Genomic DNA, 15,000 nt, shown 5'->3' with positions numbered 1-15,000 from the left:
ATGTAGAGGCCATGTAACCATATCCTGAATCTGTAGTTCAATCAATATTTTGAGATGTTTTTTTTTCTAGGCTGACAGGGGAAAATGCAATAATTTCAGTTATCTTTCGATAAATAAATAAAAATCATCTTAGCGTCTTCCATAAACGGGATAAATGAAACAGAGAGCCAAGTACTATGAATAATTTTAATTTTACTTTTATTAAAACAATATAGACATTTCTTACTTGGATTATTAGACTACTACTGATATGTATCATAAAAAAAAGAAAATTTTGTCCGTTGATACTAAAAGACCAAACTAACAAACTCTATTTTGACTTAGTTTACATAAAAATTGATTTTAAAAATCTACTGAATTCAAAATTCAAAATCGAGAATCACTAGTGAATGTAAAATGATTGGGAAAGGTCTCTTTCGACGTTCGATTGAGACTGATATCTCTGGACTAATTCTCTCTCTCTCTCTCTCTCTCTCTCTCTCTCTCTCTCTCTCTCTCTCTCTCTCTCATTTTGTGTCAATAGTCAATGGTTACATGGAATCATCAAAACACCTTATCTGACTTGATATTCTCAGTGTTGAGGTGCACTAATGGAAAAGGAGCTTTATTGCAAAAGGGAGGGTTATTGTGTTGAAAATAAAGGTGCATTTCAGACCCACATGTAAAAGCCTGAAAAAAAAAAAATTCTTAGAATTTACATCTTAAGAGCAATGGCCTTTCATCGCTGTTCAATGCACGTGAAGAGTTTTGGAAGATGACTGCGTTCATCTGTTTGCAGATTTCTCTTTGTCTGTCGATCCAAAAGGTCTTTCAAAGCTTAGTGATGGGATTAAGGGAAAGCATTTCATGTTTCTGGAGTACATTTCCGGATTCGGATGTAGATTTTCATCTTGCAAAAGAATAAAGGTCAGAGGAAAAGAAAAAGTCACAGGAAGGCAGATGTGTAAATTTAACCACGACAATAACGACAGATCTATTCAGCGTTAGTTATAATACATAGAGTATAGATCATGGTTTGAAGTGTTAATTCCCTTAAGAATGTAAATAACATACAATATAGGTATGTTTCATGTTAATCCTGCAAGGATACCTGCTCTACGATTCTTTTTGAAACAGAAGCAACTGTCTGGATTCCATTGCACTCAAAAATAATGGAAAGAATTGAAAGCCGCAGAGATACTATTTTATATGGCACCTAAAGAGGATGACGAGGGATCCGTCATTGACCAAAACAATAGCTCTCTTTCAGCCCTGAAATGGTTCCGACACTTTTTCTGCAATATATAAAAAATGCGTCGAACATTTTGCCTTGAATCGGTTTTCCATTTCCATGGTTATTTTGTCCAGAAGTTCTATTTTCGGACTCCCAAAAGCGATATGTTGGGAAGCCATTTCGTTCGTTATTTTATCATCATCATAGCACCGACAGAAACTGAATCGTTCAATTAAATAATGCTTTTTGGAACAGTAGCGATACAGAGAGGTTCTTGCCTATTTCGCGCTCTAACTTCTTACAACAGTTAGGACGTCAGCGACCATTGTGCTTTGAGTATAATATATTGTTACTTTTTGAGTACCTTGTGGTAACATTATTGTGATGATTTTGTACATAATTTGAGTACTTAAATGTCATTATAGTTGTTTTGTGTACACATATGATCATAAAATTTGCCAAATGTAAGCACTATTGACTGATTGTATGAAATATTGTATATACACATATTGCTATTTTTATATTGATTAAAAAAACTTTCTTCTTTCATATTCTTAGCAGTACGAAGATACAAAAATTATGTGAAAAAGTAAAACGCTGAAACAATCACAAATCTACACACAAACTCAAGACTAAGACGCATTCAAGTAGGTATAAAAAGAAATATTTATAATTATACGATAGTTGCTAGAAAAAAAATAACGCATCAGTAGTCCTAAATACAGTTATAAAAAATAATACTGATTATATCATAATATTTGAAAATCATCAAAATGGGTTATACACCTAGATACCTGGACGTTGTTACAAATGAAATGGGTTGTTTGTCTCAACTAAGTCTTAAATACTAGATACTTCCGTCCTTACTGAAACTAAATGCACAATTTTTTTTTTCCTTCTTGATGCCCAACGCTATTACATTAAACAGGCAGATATTCTAAGTCATTAGATAGATAGATAGATAGATATATAGATAGATAGATAGATAGATAGATAGATGCCATAAGTCAACGGATAGAGACAGAAAGAAAGAGATGAGAGAGAAAGTATTATTTCCTCACAAGGTTCAGCAACATCATCTCTGCTAAATCCGTCAGTCGACTTGATAAACGTCCAGTGAATTAAAGGCGTTAATCCCGGACGTTTAAAGTCATTCGCTTCCGTCTGTGATGAACGACCTCAGCGTTAAAAAGGCAGAAGGAAATCTTATTCCATTGACCTCACCATTTCAAATATTACGTCAGTTGAATTGAATTTTTCCTTTTTTTATCTGTGATCAAAAGGGGTTTGATTAACTTTTGCCTCATTTTAGACTTTTTAATCTCGTGAACTCTGGGAATTTTCCAACATTAATCACTTGATGCTACCTGGAGTTATAAGCTGGATAAGAGTCGCATTTTTCTGATGACTGAATTATAGAACGAGAAACAGATTCTTTTGAAAAATTTGTTCATATTCTCTATTTGAAGGTTTGGAATAAACTCCAGTCTGGTTATTTATAACTAGAAATTCGATTTGGAAATTGATAATATTTATCGAGGTAGGAATATTTTCCTGATTTTGAATTCAATTTATATCATTCTCAATATGCGGGTAATGAGACAAAGGGAGTTGGAATGGCATTGCAAATCTAACTTTACATATATGGATTTTATGTGCAGGACTGCGTCTCATGAAGAGAAGATTGGATATAAAGTCTCGGAAACACATAAGCAAAAATCGGGTTAAAATGAAAAGTTGCATTTTACCTACTGGAACCTACCAGAATCAACCAACTTTGTACTATCTGGAGTTATACAGTTAAGAGACATTCCAGAATAGGAAATACCTTCTTGTTATTAACACCGTCCATTATACTTCATTAAAGTAGGAAACAAAAGTTGTTGACATTATTTTAAAGAGTGTATGTTCAGAATAATTAATCATTACGAATCAAAAACTATATATTATCCGTCCAAAACATGTTCATCGCAGATAATGAGCAGGAGAAATGACAAGACCTAATTGCAAGTTAGGCAAAATGAACTGACGAAATGAGCTGAATATGTCTTACTTCGTTAAAACCTATCTTTAGGTGAAAACGAGCCACTAAAAAGCCTACCATGGGTGACTTCTTGAATCACTTCGGCTCATTAGCAATTTCTATTCTGGAAAATTAACTCCCTCTCTCTCTCTCTCTCTCTCTCTCTCTCTCTCTCTCTCTCTAATGCTACAATGACCCTTTTGTTTATGTCTTGCTTAGCATCGTGAGGCTTAGCATTATTAACTCCTTCCCAGTCTTCTTATTAGTATAATATTATGTGATTTATTTCCTTATATTAATAAAGATTGTAATAATGTTACATACAAAAACAAACAAATCAAGTTATCACTGTAAGTAAAATAATAAAACAGTTACTCACAGACACACACGCACATATATATATATATATATATATATATATATATATATATATATATATATATATATATATATATATGATATATATATATAATTCATATCACATTACCGTCATTCATATACATATATCGAGCTACAAATATCCTTAAATATCTAATTCGCTCTACCTCGGAATTAATATATTTTCATATATGATTAACCAAAGGTGAATTTTTTAGGCGATAATAGATTTGCTGGCCGACGGGCACGAACCATCGACACCTTCAAATCCAGGACGACAGTGAAGTCTTAACCCACTCCGCCACCGCAAGAGGATATAAATTTATGCCGCCTCCCACCTCAAATACCTGCCGCACCCAAGTATTCGTAGTTTTGGACGAGGGCAATAATTATCGCCTAAAAAAATCCCCTTCGGTTTAACATATATGAAAAATATTAATTCCGAGTTAGAGCGAATTACATATTAAAGAACACTTGTAGCTCGATATATATATATATATATATATATATATATATATATATATATATATATATATATATATATATATATATATGTATAACAGAATCACGAAAGTTAGGAACGTGATAAATCCATAAATAAAGATAAATGCCACGAAGGAAAAATAAACGAAGGTTTATTTTCCTTCGTGGCATTTTATCTTTATATATATATATATCATATATATATATATATATATATATATATATATGATATATATATTATATATTTATATATATATATACATATATGTATATTATATATATAGATATATATATATATATATAGATATATATATATAGATATATATATATATATATATATATATATATATATGTGTGTGTGTGTGTGTGTGTGTGTGTGTGTGTGTTCGTGTGTGTAGCATAACTGTTTTATTATTCTGCTTCCAGTGATAACTTGATTTGTTTGTTTTTTGCTTGTAGTATTTTCAAAATATTTACTAATATTAGGAAGTGAATCATATAATATATTGCAGACTCTCTCTCTCTCTCCCTCCCTACAGAAATGGACCCACGTATGCACTGATACTTTTAAGTTATCAATGGCAGCCATTGTTTTTATTCTTGTTGACTGGCATTTAGCGGATTGTTATCCTACAGCTTAAAAAGAAACTAAATCACAAGATGGCTGTAGGTAAATCTAAAAATTTGGTTGAGTGTGTAGGATTTTGAACTATATTTTAAGGATCCATGCTACAGGAGTTCGGATCGTACATAGATTTCTAAGGTATCTTATACGACCCAAAATGTGACTCGTTTTGAGGAGTTCGTGTAACACATTGGTCGTCTGTGCATTCCCTCCTGAACCAATGGTGCTATTCCTCATCATCAGAATAAAAAGTTAGGCATCTTTTGCAATTCTTGGCTGTATGAATCTTTGTTTAGGAGTATGATTGTATCTCTCTGGTTATTTTTAGCGTCAGTCTGGGTTACAACTTTAGTTGGTTGAAGGCAGACAGATCTAGTCAATGTCCCTTTGACAGATATACAGCTGACGTTCACATTGGAGAATATATCTGAATTCTGTTAAGGCTTCCGCAGCCTCCTTCAGTTTTCGGGTATCTTCCTGCCATTTGATTTCATATCATATTCATCACTAAATGTTTTGACTTTTACCACGAATCTCTTATGTGAGTGTTAACTTTTGCTAAGGACGAAAACCTTAGGAAAACGATGAGACCCATTTCCACCCCTCAGGTGGTACTGCTTTGTCGACTCCTGATTACGCAATATGTGTAATGCATTATTACATAGAATCCCTTCTAAGTCAGTCGTCCGACGAAAAGCTCAGCAACTTTAATAAGAGCGGCGACGGTGACAAATTCCCTCTCCCACCTAGTCGAATTTCATTAGTGCTGGATCAAATCACGTCTGACAATGAAGGCATTTAAAAGAAAATTCATCAGAGGCTTAATAAAAGCGTCTCTCTTCCTGCAGGACGGTTATTATTGTCCAAAATATTTAACTTGTTTTTTAAAAGGAGATTTGTATTGAATTTTTTTTTTCCTAGCTACTTTTCTTGGTTTCGAAAATATTTAAATAAGAGATTTGAATCGAAATATTTTTTTTTTTCTTCTTTTCCTAGTGAGGATTATTTCATTAAACAGTTATGAGTTACCTACTTTTTTGGCGTCATGCATGATTTTGCTACTTTCTTCATTTTGTTTAATGGTTTTCATTTTTCTTAGTACTTGAAGGACTGATATTTGTCGAAAAAGTCTAGCATTTTGTGGCTGGTTATTTTGTACGGAATTCATATTATTTTCTTTATCTGTTTTTTTTTCTTTTTATCACAAGTTACATGTTGAAAACAGTAATATACCGGAAAATGTACAGCTTAAAATAAAAGAACTAATCTCTGTGTTCGTGGAATAATTTATTTCTTACGAAACCAAAGTAAGTATAAGATAACTGAATGTCGTGCTACTGCAGATCTATTGCATTACAGCTAAAAAAATGCGTTAAGATAAAAATTTTCTGATCTGAGGCTTTTTAGTCGTGAACTGATAGTTTCTTATTAACTCAAACTGAAATTTGGAATGTGATGTGACGAAAGTGAACACTTATTTAGGAGCTTCACTACTCTAATGTGTTTATTTACACGCAGAAGAAATCAATATCAGGTCTGGTAATGATTTTAGAGGACAAATGAAATTATAGTGTATAACAGAAGATAAATATTTTGTCTGTTTTGATTTTGTTTGAAATTAAAATGTAATTAATGACTGTTCGTCACACATAGGCAGAAAACTGCCAAGTCGTCTATTGCGAATGAGTGCATATATTAGGGCTTTTGCCTTGTATGATAAGGCGCCCTATGAGGTAATGTTAGACTAGCGATAATCTATACGCTAAGTCGGTTGGTATTGCACTTCCATCTTCAATGGAGTGTCTGGGGTTTTGTAGATCACTTACGAAGTCGGTATTATCTTTACGACGATGTGTTAAACTCATGGTTCGGTGAGGTTCTTGTAGAAAACACTAAGTATAAAAATAGATATAATTTCTTCTGAAGTTTTACATGCTGACGATCAGATATGATTGTACAAGTCTTCTAATAACGATAGCTTGATCGCTTCTGCCAATGATGATGGCTAATCCTATTCCTCTACATGATAAAGCTTAGGTAAAGAGGTACAGGTCTTCTAATGACGATAGCTAACTCTCTTCTGCTGTCTACCATCTCTGTTACAAGTTATGAAGGAACAGACAGTAGTTCGAACATATGAACATACTATCAGATGACATAGTTTCATACGAACACACAATCGAATGAGACACGCTACAGATCACGTAGGCCGTTTGAATAATAGGTCGGGGTAGTTGTCTCAAGCAGGGAGCTTGGACTAATGTTTATAAACAATTGAATGACTACAGGTGACGGCATGTTATCTTAGCCTACATACTTATTGTATACGTCATCTTTAGCGTCTCTAGTCTGATCACATTCCTGCAAGCAATCTGGTTGACCTCTTTAGTTTTAGACTTTTTATATATATGGACTAACATTCCATATTTTTATTATGTAAACACTTACATTAGCTCGGTCAGCTACCAAAACCAACTACTGAATATTACTCAAACTTGACTTGCATTTGACTTATAGGAGTGTGATACAGACACTATGTGAATATATATATATATAAGTAAATAAAAATTCATGGTGTACATGAATCGATTCAAGTAATAAAATATAAAACAATGATATTGGTAAATAATAGTGATCACGTGATATATAATGATACAGTTTTTCACTTCATCTCTTTAAGATACTTATGCTGCAGGAAATACTAATGTACTCTGATAATTGCATAGAATGAAGATTAACATGATAAAAAATCATATTTTAACTGATAAAAAATTTCATATATGAAATGATAAAATTATAATGTTTATGCTGATTGATTCGTTGCTTTTTATGCTAAATGTTATATATCTACGGATATTGTTAAGGTAAAAGGTAACTGATTGATTATAGGCTACCTGATTTGTTTATACATATGTATATGGATCATATAATTATGATTAATATATGCACTTTAAATAGATTCCTACTGCGTACACGCAAAGATATATTTAGATTCTGTTATTTATGATCATTTATATAAGAGATTCCTATTGCGTACACGCAAAGATATATTTCGACTCTGTTATTTATGATCAATTATATATAGGATACATGATACTTCATATATATAGGATACATGACCGAGGTTATACTATTTCACTTTTAACTAGCTTTCGAACAACTTTTCGTCCATTACCCAGTTCCAGACAACCACCTTTAGCCAATTGAAACGGCCTTTTTCAATGGTTAAAACAAGGGGAAAATTTGCCTGGGCGGGTCCAACGTTCTATTTTGCGCTCATACTTATTCTCTGCATCCTAAGCTACACGATTACGTTCGCGATGAATAAAAAAAACATCCCAGCACGAGTCCTTCGCCAGCAAAGTAGAGTTGAATATCCTTCGGGTCGTAATTGTCGGAAGTATGTCCCTTTTGTAGTCGAATTCCGACAGCCGCCGGAGCGTTCCGCTTAAAACGAGATTAACGACGAGATACGGTGTCGGTCGAGATTAACGACGAGATACGGTGTCGGTCGAAGAAGTCCATGAAATTCCTTTCACATTGTAGGCGGTTGTTACTTGACTGTAGTCATCCGCAGCGACGAACGATTTTTTTTTTGAAGTTGCGATTGTGAAACTCTCGTACTGCAGGATACTGTAACCAGGTTCCATTAATCAGCATGCAAGTGAAATTATACTTGTCACAAGGGCAAAGTAAATTCAGACGACATCCAAATACAGGGGAGGGAAGAGAGCCATTTAGACCAGACTTAACCCACATGAATTCACTGATATTTTGGAATTCAAAAGAGTCCGCTGTACAAACTTTTTTATCCATGGCATTAACAATGAGTGAACCTATCCAGGTCTATGATGACTGTAAAAATATCCATAATTATAACAAATAAACAGATATCAATACAAATCCCAAAGAAAATTCGATATTACTGGTAGTAAATTACTAGACAAAGAAGTGGAAAACGGAGCTATTTGTAAGATTGCCAGGCAACATAAGAGTCAAAGAGAATATTAATCATGATTCTATGTGCCCTAACAAAAGTTTCATATTCAATTTTCTCGTGCGCATCCTCTGAGGTTAACTTTTAAAACATTATTAATAGGTAGGAGATGCAACGAAAAACCCACTATGTAACTAATTTTCTATAAACTTTGGGTTTTTCAAGAAAATGTGACATTTTCCCATGAATGTTTTACTTGAATTGTAATAGGCTAATGTTGCAAGTAAATATTTCATATATACATATCTCGATACTTCTAAATGTCTATGAGGTTCAGAAAAAAAAAATTAATTCATTTTGTTGTTATAGAAATTCTAATTGCTATATTGTTCATTAATTTTAAAATGATTACAAGTCCTTAACTAATTGCATTACACACACGGATAAGAATATGTTATGTGGCCTGTCTGTGACCTATGAACCACATGTGAAGTTCATGAACTAAGCATTCCTTTCTCCAGTCAATCTGCTTTTGCAAGCAGAGACGACACACAGATGAAGCCTGTGTAAGCAGATTATTGAGGTTAAAAGGAACAAATGCTGATACGGCAATGATGACGTCGTCACTTGGCAGGAGATTGCTCTCAGCCAGCTAAGAGTTACGTTACTTGCTGTAAGAGATACGACTTTAAATATTTTCAAATGATATTTTTAGTGTTTTAATTCTCCACCCGCATGAGAAGAATGTCTGAAAAAAAAAAACAACAGTACCAAAATTGAACAATATATTAGTTTCATGTTGGCATTATGTTAAATAAATATTCCTTATTCAAACTATATGAAAAAGGTTTCCATACAAATTCTATATATATTATTAACCCTGTATAAGATTCATATAGGATTATTTCATAGATAACATTTTCACTTCTAGACTTCCTGACTTTAAAATCTCTTTTATTTTATTTTATTTATTTTATTTATTATTATTTATTTATTTATTTATTTATTTAATTTTTTTTTCATTAACTACGAATATAAATCACCGGACAGACAATATGTCAGTAGGTTTTGATATGCGTTTGAACTTTTAGCTTATTTGTCATTACTAAAGCGTTAAGTTAGAGTTCGAATCTTTACGCATATATATTTAGATATTTAATTAACCTTGGGTTACGTTTTGCTTATTGATTTTATCGTGATTCCTTTTTTTATTATAATTTGTAACCCTTCCGACTTCTTACGGAGTGTATTATATTGACTCCACTTGTATCCATATATTTTATTTTATTTTTTTTATTTATTTACTTATTTATATTTTTTTATATATATTTGATAAATTAATGGTTGGCTTGAATATGTGGAAAAGTGTTCTAGCGGCGTACCGTATAAGGCTACTTGCGGCATCAATTCTATAGATACAAGATATAAATGATAAAGGTATTTAAAACCGTGAGAACCGCTATAATCCAGTTCGGATCCAATATCACGAGTTGTAACTCAGAAGACATTGACATTTCCTATTTAATTATCCGTTATTCTACCAAACCGATTGACTCTGGGCGATAAAATATATTATTGGTTTTCTTAATGGAAAGGAATTCACACAACGTGTTAAGGAGATTATTATTGATTTACACCACCCGAGTCACATTATCATGTGTTGAATTCCATGTTTACTGACTTTAGCACTCATAAATATTCCTAACGCACTCAATTGCGGTGTTTGTTTTTAGTGCTATTAATTCTATATAACGTGTCAAGGAACTATTAACACTAAGAAGTGTTTATTCCCTCTGTCAGACTCGTAACTCTGTTAATAATTCTAAGTATATTCTTTCAAGGATTGATTTTGGCACAGGATAGGCCCCTAAACTGACAGGTGACTTAGTGTGTCCCTTGTTTTCATGACACGTGTTACAATCAGTTATGTGCTTTTTATATCTGTAAGCATTGTAGGCCCAGTAAAATAGTGATTTTACTGAGCAACCCTGGATGACGGAATGCAACCAGTTTATGACGATTGGTATGAAAAAGATTATTACTACTACCTGGTCGTTAGTCATCTGCTGTGTTCTTCGGGTTTTCCTCGTCATGGACCTACATATAATACTACATTTGATTACATTATTCTGATACACATACCTTAAGTATACTTTTGCTTTAGGGTTTCTGCTCGAAGTGTGTATTGTTTTTGCTTAGCCGCTGACCCTGTTTCGTTCGAAGTGTTTATTGTTTTTGCTTAGCTGCTGCTGACCCTGTTTTCGTTCGAAGTGTGTTTATTTTTTGCTTATTGCTGCTGACTCTTGCTTTGTTCAGTTTGTAACAGTTCTGCGCTCCGACCCAGATATTCAATGCTCGCGATCTCTTGGTTTAAGGAATTTTCTTGTTTAGATACGGTTTTAACAATAGGCACGGATATTTCTATATTGTTTAGTCTAATTAATGGTTCTTTGCAGTATGGTGCGGGATTTGCGGGATAATGCGTCAGCTATGATAATTGCTTTCCCAGGTAGATATCTTATCTTGGCTCCAAAGACCTGAATGATCATTTGACACCGAGTTCCTTTTGGACTGTGATTAAAGCCTTTGAAAACTCGGTAAAGGACTCATGTTCGGTAAGGACTTTATCAGGATAGCCATAGATTATGAACTTAAAATGTACTAGTGAGTTAAAGATACCTAGCCCTTCCTTGCTATACTGCATATTTACTTCAGAGGGCTTTAGTTTACGTGAATAAAAAGCTATAGGAAAGAACTGTTTATCATATTACTGAAGTAATACCCTCTTACCCCTTGGTCTGAGGCGTCTGTTGCAATAAAAAAAAAAATTCCTTATTTAAATCAGGGATTTTTAAGTTAGGTAAGCTGCATTTTCCGCTTTTAAGATATCGAACGCCTGTTGATGCTTTTCAGACCATAATAAATCTACGTTCTTCTTCGTAAGATCTGTTAAAGGAGCTGTCATGATTGAAGAGTTACATATTTACATACGATTGTAATACCCACTAAAGCGCGAAAGTGCTGTATCCCCCTTTTACGTTAATAAGTACCGGGAAGTTATGAATAGCCGACACCTTACCATGGACTACTTTTAAGACCTTGACCAGACACATAAAACCTAGATAAACATGTTCGGTTTAAAAAACTCTCATTTAGATATGTTACTCTGAGATTATTTGTCTTTGTCTCTGTAGCACTAGCTCTACTTATGTGAATGTACTTCTAAGGTATTAGAAAAGATTACAAGATCATCCATATAGGCATGTAGGTTATCCCTAAAAGTCTCCAAACACTATATTATAATTGGGGTGCAACGTAAGCCGGAGGCATACGTAAAAATTGATAATGTCCTCTGAGTGTGCTGAAAACGTATATGAGGTACAATCACTTTGGTAATGGTATCAGGTAAAAGCCTTCAAGTAAGTCCAAGTAGGTGAAAAAAAAATTATTCTAACCTAACAGAGATAAGATGTCGTCGGTACATCGCACTGGAAATTATCGGGAGTCGTTTCCTTGTTTAAGCGACAGTAATCTGCGCAGATACGCCAAGTCCGATCTTTTATGGCATGACGTTTGAGGGAAAAATTATATGGGCTTATTTGATTTCCTAATGGCTCCTATTACTAACATTTTTCAACTTCGTCATTTATCTCTATTTTGAAATTTCATTGGGGTTCTACACGAAGGTACGTATATAGCTTTATGTTTGTCCTTGACCGTATTTTGTTTTCAATGACATCCGTTTTCTCCCAGAGATCACTCGCTAGTGGAGAAACTTCCTGGTATTCAGGTAGAAGATAAAAAAAAAATCTGCTGAATCACCTCTGCTTGAATGACTTTATTGATATTACTTTAGATAGAATATAAGAGAGATTCATCCACGACTGATTGGGCGGGATTAAAAAATTAGCAAACAATAAAAATGCGATATTTATAACTTCTGTATCCACGATATGTATACTTTTAGGGCTTTGTTCGCGGAAATCGTTATATTTCAGAGTGTCGGGAAGGATTAAAATTTCATTTCCCAGCAAAGTCTTTTTACACGCACTAACGACATTCGAGGGTGCATGCTTCTCGAGATTTTGCGTGCAAAGTGCGACTGCGGTTGTGGGAGAATTCTGTTGGGTCATTTGAACAATGTTACGATTTATGAGACAAATGTATAGTTCCTTTATATAATTATTATTTGATTAACTGTCTCATTTTCGTTCAAACGGATTTTTAATATGTTTGAAGGTTTATAGGATTTTCCTTTGATAAACACGCCTTATTTTGCAGATGTAAGATAATATTTTGTATACCCCTAGATGGATCTTACAATTACACTAGATACAGATCAATGTTTTTTATAACTATAGAGGTATCTGTAAGCGCTCGCTTATCCGGACTTCTCATTAAGGGAAGTTCGAACAACAGACGGTGAGTCCGTAAATACAGGATAATACGTGTACTAATGAAATAAATCAAGATATTCTAATTTTTACGGCGCGTACTGTCGGGCTTAATCCACCACTACTCATAATAACTTATGTATTAAAAAAAACGAAACCTGCTCTGATTACTTTATATGGTCGTGTGATGCATATGGGAAATTCCTTTTTAATTTTAAAAAGGTATTTGGGATGTATGATCCAATATCGCTTTTTCCCCACTCTGCTAGAGTCGCTTTTTTGTGTGGAATTTGCTTTGCTTTGAACACTTCGGCAGTTTTTTGACTGACCTTGACCGCTTGACTAGGTGACACAGTCACCGAGTTTGCTTGTTTGATTCTGAACGGGCTACTGTTTTCTATTTCTTTTTTGTAATAATTAGGATCCTTCTCTTTATTACCATCGGCAACGTATTGTGTGTTTTTAGCATTATGTTTGCTGGTTACGTATAAAGCAATGAATGACGAACTATTAGGAACTGAGCGATTACTAATTAAGACGAGTTATCTCTACTGCATTCAATCTTAACTGTTTGTACTTCTTCTTTGCTAAAAATTTGAAATAGTGAGGATCCAATGGTCAGCGCATTTAGCCTGATGAAAGTTTTTACAGACATGTTATTCCTTGCAATCCAGCCATATTTTTAAAGTTAAGTTGAGTCATTGAGGTTTCGTATTTTATATAACTCAAAAAACTCAAGGCTAAAACTGCGATCGGGACTTTGCAAAGGAGCATTTATTGTCATGACCCGAAATAGTGTTACCTCAAATTTATATAGATTTGTACGGTGTTCCACTTGTTGTGTGTGTTTTCTAATCACTACGGTGCTTAACGACCCTATCCATTCATCTGTATAAATCAGACGTTTCCACTGCGTAAACGCATATTCACTGTTTAATATGATTTGTTACGTAAGGGATTAATAATCACCCAAAATGATAAAATTAACATAGTATATTGATTATGATATTTCAGTAGAAACTTCTGGAAAACAGACACTCAAGATAAAACTCGCAGTAGCGAAATCTCAATGATATAGATAATTTCGTAAATAAAAAAAGTAAGATTAAGAATGTCTCGTAACTTCAAGCCACAGGAATAACGAAATTCGACCTGCAAAGGAAACACTCAAAGTGACTCCAAATGAATAAAAAATTGTACTTAGCTTGCTTTTGTGGGAAGTCACGGTGTTCCGATAACGACACACGGCCTTGGTCCTCCTTCTCTATTTAGCGGATGACCTGGTTTTGGCTTCAGTTTCCCCCGTGCGCGTTGTTTCGATGATTCGAGCCCTTGAAAATCCGATGCTGCAGACGCGTTCGGTTTTGTTTCTTGCAGGTGCCGGAAACGCTCACTAACGATGTTTTCTTGAATGATTCTAATGAGAGACGAAGCTTCCGTTGCCGTAGGAAAACGGACACGTCGTTTTGTTTCTTGAAGTTATCACTAAACGATGATACTAAGTTGCTTGACGAATCTTGTTTTCTGAAGTCGCTCACTAATGATGATACTAGGTTGCTTGAAGAATCTGCTGCTTTCGTCGTCGTTGACTTCATGATTTATTATTCTTGTTTTTTTTTTCTTCGTAGGACGTTGTAGAGTTCTTCTGGTCGCTGGCCACCAATATTAGGGCTTGTGCCTTGTATGATAAGGGGGCACCCTATGAGGTAATGTTAGACTAGCGATAATCTATACGCTAAGTCGGTTGGTATTGCACTTCCATCTTCAATGGAGTGTCTGGGGTTTTGTAGATCACTTACGAAGTCGGTATTATCTTTACGACGATGTGTTAAACTTCATGGTTCGGTGAGGTTCTTGTAGAAAACACTAGTATAAAAATAGATATAAATTTCTTCTGAAGTTTTACATGCTGACGATCAGATATGATTGTACAAGTCTTCTAATAAC

The sequence above is a fragment of the Macrobrachium nipponense genome, chromosome 36 (genome assembly GCF_015104395.2).
Source record: "Macrobrachium nipponense isolate FS-2020 chromosome 36, ASM1510439v2, whole genome shotgun sequence".
In the NCBI taxonomy this organism is placed as follows: Eukaryota; Metazoa; Arthropoda; class Malacostraca; order Decapoda; family Palaemonidae; genus Macrobrachium; species Macrobrachium nipponense.
This window is presented reverse-complemented; position numbering follows the sequence as displayed.